Source organism: Eptatretus burgeri, chromosome 10, assembly GCF_056783735.1.
Source record: "Eptatretus burgeri isolate ZD-2024b chromosome 10, Ebu_testis_v1, whole genome shotgun sequence".
In the NCBI taxonomy this organism is placed as follows: Eukaryota; Metazoa; Chordata; class Myxini; order Myxiniformes; family Myxinidae; genus Eptatretus; species Eptatretus burgeri.
In genome coordinates this window covers 72,676,095-72,683,948 of record NC_140970.1, presented here as the reverse complement: position 1 = coordinate 72,683,948, position 7,854 = coordinate 72,676,095, and positions in this window count along the sequence as shown.

Genomic DNA, 7,854 nt, shown 5'->3' with positions numbered 1-7,854 from the left:
TTTTAATCACATGAGAGCACTGAGCGAAGTTGCACTCCATCCTCTGGATCATCGTTCTTCCCCAACACTCTTCCAGTGATCTGGGGAGGGGAAACAAAAGGTTCCACAAAAACACAACACTTATACTTTACATTCCTACTCTAAGCCTTAACGACACTATTCACAGGATATTTACACTTGACCGCCTCCCCCAGTGGATGCTAATAGACCCAGCGTTACCTGGGGAGCCAATTTTCAAATTTGCTTGCCCCAAAATTATGCGGACATCATGCCCTGGCTGCACATGTCAAGTTGTGCGGGATCGAATGGGACTCACACATCTTCACAACACTCACACCATGGTCATCATCACATTTCTCGGTCATGGTCCCCATTTTAATGATGCAGGCTGAACCCCGTCATGGCCGTGGGGTGGGTTACCACAAGATAATGGGGGCATCTCAGGTGCAACCATGCCCACAGGTAAGCTTTAGTCCAACCCGGACGTTTCTCCGCCCCGCTCCCTTTGATTCCCACCCCCCCCTGGTAGCCATCAGCTCTAACCCCGTACAACACACTGGAAGGGGTCTCACTGGCTCCTCTGGCCTTCCTGGGTCGCCAAGGTCCTACCCGCCTTGGTCGCCCAACCAGACCCTCTCCCAGTTGCCTCCAGCCATTGTCACCATTAGCCACCAGGGGTGAATCTCCTCGAAGGGGGTCGCAATTCCCGCTCACCGTGAGCTTCAGCAATCCCTGTGGACAAGCACATCATCCCCACCCACAAAACCCACATGACTCCCCCACCCCATCGGCCTTACATGTGACACCTGCATTTCTAACACTTCACCGACCATGACCTTCCCTGTTACCACACCATGTCCAATAAAAAATCAACGTGTGCACCATACATTTCACTTCTTAACTTGAAACAACTCACACAGCACTTCTCCTCACCCGATCCATGCACCAGCCATTGGACAGCCACTCATGCCCGCTTTGTTTCCAATTACCCACTGTCCCGATTGTCACTCTAAAACCCAGCAGAACTTACAAACCCATGCCAATTATTCAACAATTCACTTTTTTCACCAAAGGAGGGCACTTCGCCACAATCTCAGCAGCCGAGCATGGCCGTATATGCTCAGCCCAATCTAGTCTCCCCGACCCCCAACAGTGATCGCCGGACCCGACCTATGAAAGGGCATCTCGGATAGACCTGGCGGTTCAGCAGGAGGATTCACCCTCTCCGAGTCGAAAAGTCTATTGGAGGGTCCCTCCATCGCCGGGTACCGGCAATATCGTTGCATGTGTCCTCTTCGCCCGCACCGGAAACAACTCCCCATAAAAGGCCCCCGTGAGTATCGGTGAAATGTCTCTTCCGGTTCTGGACCCCCTCGGCCATAATCGAATTTCTCTATTGGCTGGGCTGGACCCTGCCGCTTCGGCGCACTAACTACCGGATTACCCTTTATCAAACTTGACAGTTTCTGGCAAATTTTCTGAAACATTTGGGTAATGCCAATTTCTCCCAGCCCCTCTCCTTGATCCTGAATCTCCGCCTGTTGGACCGTCACCGATGGCCTCTCTGGCACCCAACCCGGCCGCCTCCATGAGGCCAGCCTGGCTGCGCACTCAGCCGCTCGGTGAACGGCGGGTGGATCCTGTAACTCCACTAGCGCTCGGACCTCAGGGTCAGGAAGAGCAGCTAAAAATTTCTCTAGTGCCAGTCTGTCCCATGCCTCCACTGTAAGGTCCCGATACGCGATCCTGACTGATTGGTAAATGTCCTGTGCCAGCTCCTGCACTGTCTCACCCGGCTTTAATATGCGGTGCTGGAGCTGGGCCCGCACCAGATCACAGTTCGCCGCGAACCCAAACCGACGGCTCAACTCCTCGCAAATGTGGGAGCTGGTCAACATCCCCTCCACGATCACGTTTAACACATCTGCGGCTGGTCCCCGCAACGTTGCCACCAAATTCCCTGTACGTTCCCGCTCATTCCACCCGTTTAGTCGGGAAATACACAAATTGCGTCAGAAAAGCTTCAAGGCTCCCTGACCCGTCAAAATTTACCAGGGCGATCACTTTTACGGTGGCCCGCTTCTCAGTTTCTCCCTTGTCCGAATCCAGCCCGGGGATCAAACACCCTTGTGGCTGCGTATCCAATTTCGGAGCCCACTGTGGCCAAAGATGTTTTGTGTTGAGGGTCTCATGGGTCAATTTTGCCTCCTGTTCCAAACGTTGAATGGACCGATTCACCTCTTCCCGCAGGATCTTCTGGGCCCGCACAACCTCCTCCAAGGCTCCGTCGCGAGTTTGTAGCTGCTCCTCAACCAACCCGGACACTCTACTTACAAAAGACGGCTCTTCCAGGCCTTTATCCAAGACTTCATCTTTGCTCATAATTTTATCTTGTTCGTCCAAACGAGCCTCCAATCCTTTTACCTCCTCCGCCAAATTCATCCCTTGCTTCCTCAGCTCTCCCCACTCTTCAACTTGCAGCTGCATACGAGCATCCACACAGGCACGATGACGTTCCAGGCTTTCATCCACTTTATCAACTCGAATGTTCGTTGCATCAATTTTATCTACCAATTTTTTCCGTATATTTTCCCCCTCCAATGTAATTTCTACCTTTGTTTCCTCCAATCTATCCTCGAATTTACTTTGTATTTTTCCCAATTTAAAATCCACACACTCCTGCATCTCAATTTTCATTTCTCCATCTTTTCCCCCAATTCATCCCTCATTAAATCAATGCGTGCACCCAACTGTTCCCCCATTACCCCCAATTGATCTGTCATTTCTGCCCCCTGTGCCGTCATTTTTGCCATTTGTGCCATCATTTCTGCCCTCTGTGTAACGAATTGATTTTCCATTTGTGCCGTCATGTCCGCTATTAAACGTTCCAACAGTGTCTGGATCGTCATCGCACCGGTTTCCGGATCCCCCGTTATGGGCGATGAAGCACGGTCCACGCTTGGAATGGGGGAGGTTCCAACCCTACCCCCGTCTCTCCCTTCTTCCCCCGACTCGCTGCCAGACACGTGGCCTTCCTCCTCAAACATCTGCACATCCGCCATGGTGCAGAAGTCCCGTTTACCGCCAATTAATTTTAATTTGAAAAATCCCGCTAAAATTTTCCCGCGCTTACGCGCTTTTCTGTAGTAATTTTATATTCCAATTCGTGGCGAGATTTTAATCTTGGTATATTCTCCCAATACCAAATATATATATATATATATATATATATATATATATGTATATATTGTTACGAATTCTGGCCCGCCTGGCGTGCGAACGGCCACGTAACTCCAATCACAACCACGTCTCCCACCGGACGGACAATCCAGTCGTGACCCTCCTGGAACTACCGCCAGGAGCCAGTCACGGGTGGGGGTTTAACCTCACCACGATCGTGCCAATTGCCCACCCACGCAGGATAGGGTTGCTCGCCAAATTCGACCTACCTAAGTACCTGCGTGAGTGGTCAACCGGGCGATCGTACCTCGCCGCAGGTCGGCCAAGGACACGAACCGCTTAAGCGGTCCGTTCCGTACTACAGTGATAACCAAGCGGTGTTATCGCCGACCTCGACGGATCAGATTCTCTTCTTTACCCTGGGTGTTCAAAACCCACTACTAATTCATTCCGCGATTCAAGATGGCACTTTCAATGGGGAAAGAGATGAGAAACGGGATACATTTCACACAAGGACATTTATTTTACACGTACACATATACAGTCAATGCAATATACAGGCAAGAAAGCAAAGAAAGCAATACCACCGACTATAATTATTAGTAATTTACAGGCACTTCCACAGGTCTACTTATAGGGACACGGCGCCGCAGCAGTCATACAAAAGCAAAAGAAATGGAAAGAAAAGACCCCCTCACAGACAAGGGGGTCAGGCTGGACCACTTGGGTCTTTCTGACACGGGACCTGGGAGGCCGAACGGGTCCCGCGAGACCATAGCAGGTTACCTGCCCCCTCGGGGGGCGACAGTCGGCGAGCCCTCTCCAGCACTCTCCTCTCGTGCGCGCCTCGACCTGGGACCACTGCTCGCAACCCTCATGGCTTGGCGCCCAGAGGGAGAGACGAGCCTTCGATGATCCAGAGCCCACTTCGACGATCCAGAGCCCGACGAGTCCAAACATGACGTCCAGACCCCGAAGAGTCCAAACACGACGTCCCAGGCAGGAGAGAGGAAGAATCCAACGCGATGATCCAGGCAGGAGAGAGGAAGAATCCAACGCGATGATCGAGGTAGGAGAGAGGAAGAATCCAACGCGATGATCGAGGTAGGAGAGAGGAAGAATCCAACGCGATGATCGAGGTAGGAGAGAGGAAGAATCCAACGCGATGATCCAGGCAGGAGAGAGGAAGAATCCAACGCGATGATCCAGGCAGGAGAGAGGAAGAATCCAACGCGATGATCCAGGCAGGAGAGAGGAAGAATCCAACGCGATGATCGAGGTAGGAGAGAGGAAGAATCCAACGCGATGATCGAGGTAGGAGAGAGGAAGAATCCAACGCGATGATCCAGGCAGGAGAGAGAGGGAGCTCAAACACGACGTCCACCACGAGAGCGAGCCCACGCGCGGTCCGCCCTATATAGCGTGGGGCTCCGCCCCTTCGCTCCACCCCCTTTTTGGCTCTGCCTCTCCTTTAGCCCTTCCAAGAAGCTCCTCGAAAAGGGGCGTTCCCTCCTCACGGCCGCCTCACACCCTGTATCCACCAATCGCCAGCGAGCTCTCGCAGCCTCTCCCGTCAGCCCCGGCACCGCAAAAAAGGCAGGAAAACTCGCGCGCCGTTGTAGGCCTTTCACGGGGCCTTCGTTTGAAGTCTTTGGATGGTCCAAAATAACGATAGAACAGAAAAATGGCTATCTCAAAGAGTCGCAGCCCGATGAACCACACAAATTCCCTTTAAACAACGGTGGGGAACTATCTGCACATAAACTTAGCGTCATAACTGATCTAAGGACCCTTTATGGTGTATTGCGAATTTCCACAGCCGTAACAATATGTATATTCTCTGTTCCCCACTGTTTTGTGCTTCCCTCTCCTGCCCTTCTTGTCTACTGCTCCCCTTGTTATATATTCTGTGTATTAGCTCTTATATGAGCCTTGACATTGTGTATATACAGGGTAGCCCAAAAGTTACTTTACCCCTGATAAATTTCTCGTACTTCTCTTCGTCCCTTCCCGTCTGCCCTCGCCCCTCGCCCGCTATGGTATGCGGAAACACTGACTCAGAGGAATGATGGAGCACATACCGATACAATGACAAATGAATTATTGTAAGTACTGTACAATAAAACCTGTATATTAAAAGAGTTCAAGAACAATGCTTCACTGGGAAGGAGTAAAGTGACTTTCAGGCCACCGTGTGTGTGTGTGTGTGTGTGTGTGTGTGTGTGTGTGTGTGTGTGTGTGTGTGTGTGTGTGTGTATGTGTATATATATATATATATATATATATATATATATATATATATATATATATATATATATATATATATATATATATATATATATATATATATATATATGTTGTTTTTTTTTAATTATTATTATTTTTTTTAAACATTCATAAAAAGTGATCTGCTCATACATTTGCGGCCATGTGCTTCACGTATTCGGAGCTTTTTTCTGTTTTTCACGTTTGTTTTTCTTTTGCGGGCGTATTCGCGCTTTTTAATGGGATTTTTTATTTTTACCTTCGCATTCTGCGAAAGGTTATGTTTTGGTCGGCGTGTATTTATTTATTTATTTATTTATTTGTAATCTTGTGATTCGTATAACTCAAAAAGTATTAAACCGAATTGCATGAAATTTGGTGGGATGATTTGTTATTAGCCAGGAAGCATTCGATTAGATTTTGGGATCGTTCGGGTCAAAGGTCAAGGTCAAGGTCACAAAAAGGTCAAAATCGTCTTTTTACGATAACACGGTCAATTTTTATTCAATTTGCATGCAACTAACGCCAAAATGTTCAGAATTCAACGCCTCATCTTGTGATATGCAACATGACACAATGACGCCCATACTCTTGTTACCAGTTAGGGGTCAAAGGTCAGGGGGGTCACGACCTTGAAAAATATGCGGTTTTTGTCATAACGCGGTCAATTCTTGTCCGCTTTACATGAACCCAGCACCAAAATGTTCAGAATTTAATGCCCAATCTTGTGACACAATGACGTCATAACACATGTCACCGGTTGGGGTAAAATGTCGGGGGGGGAGTCACGCCCTTGAAAAATATGCAGTTTTCGGCATAACTCAGTCAATTCTTAGTCGATTTGCATGAAACCAGCATCAAACCAGTTCCCCACACTCATACCAAGAACAAAAAAAGTAGTGGCGGCAAAGGTATGCACTCTATGAGTGCCCGTTCTAGTTCCTTCATGAATCACGAACCGCCAGGATCATAACCCCCCCCCCCCTTTCTCCATTGAAACAATGCTCCGACATTTGTGGATTTGACATTCGCAGCATTTTTCAGGAACGTATCCCTCACCGATGCCGGGGTCTGGCAGTAAGTATGTGTAAACATAGTGTTGTGGTTCTGCAAAGCTGGCACTCCCCCCTAAGCAATGGCACCACAACATATAGTGGTCCTGAGACAATTTCATCTAGTCTGGCAGATATGTGATAAAAATGTGCCTTTAGTGATACAAGCATGAAATTTGGCACACTGCTAGGGCAGTATCTTACAAAGATTTTTGGATATAGGGACATTCCAGATTCTTCCCAGAGCCAAAATGGCGGCCATTTTACAAAATCCCCGATTTTGTGTTGTACAAGGAGGATACATGTGGATACAACTATATTTAAGAAGCATACCAGTGGTTTTATTTAACTAAATATAGATTCTAGCAAATAAGAAATAGCAAATAAAGGTGACAAAGCGTGAGTAAACCATTTATTTGGTCATTTTTTGGTGCATTTTTGCACTTTTGGACGGTTTTCTACAACTAACTCTTCAAAAAACTGTTATCAAGCACCATGGAATGACTGTTGTTCATTTAACACTCTTGAACTCAGAGGAAGTGCTTCTGTTTGATCCTAACATCAACTTACAGAGTCAAAATTATACAGTGGAACCTCTAGATCCAGGTAACAGAGTCTACTATGATGCATGGATACATGTGTACATGTTACATAATTATCATCTGTGATCTCTCTTGTCCCAGTTCTACTCTCTTGTACACTCCCCACCACAGTGACATAGAGCTGTGCAGCCTTGACACACTTGCACTGTCCTCTGCATCCCTTTTTGCAGCCACACCTTAGTAGTTGCTGACATGCCTCAGTTGCCTCTGGGAGGGTTGTTCAGTATATGTCCCAGCCATTATCGGTGTGAACCCACCCCCAGTCACTGGGCGATGGGAGCTCTGGTGTGGACACCATCATCTAGCCCCAACAGTAGCCGGCTTGGTAGGTAGCTCTCTTGATGTGCTGTTTCAGAGCTTCACGAGTTGGTGGGAGAGCATCTATTGATCTGCCATTCTGGGTGAACAGATGCTTGCGACACTCATTGACATGTTCCTGGCTACTGGTGCGATCATAGAGCACAACAACAAAATGCTCCAGTGCATCCATGAGGTCATCTACGGCTGAAGGAGTTGGCGTGGCAGCCAAGGCACAGAATGCTGCAGTGACATCAGTGACCTCATCACAGGCTTTCCAGGTTTCCCATGCTTTTTTCTTCCCCCTGCCTCCGAAGCTTGGAACGGTGTCACATCCAGTGAGGGCATGGAAGAATGGCAAACCTCGACACTTGTTAGGTCCCAGTACCACAGACATCTCGTGAGCTGCCAAGAACCTGAAGTTCTTTCCTGTGCCAAAAGCAACCCAGAGCTCATCA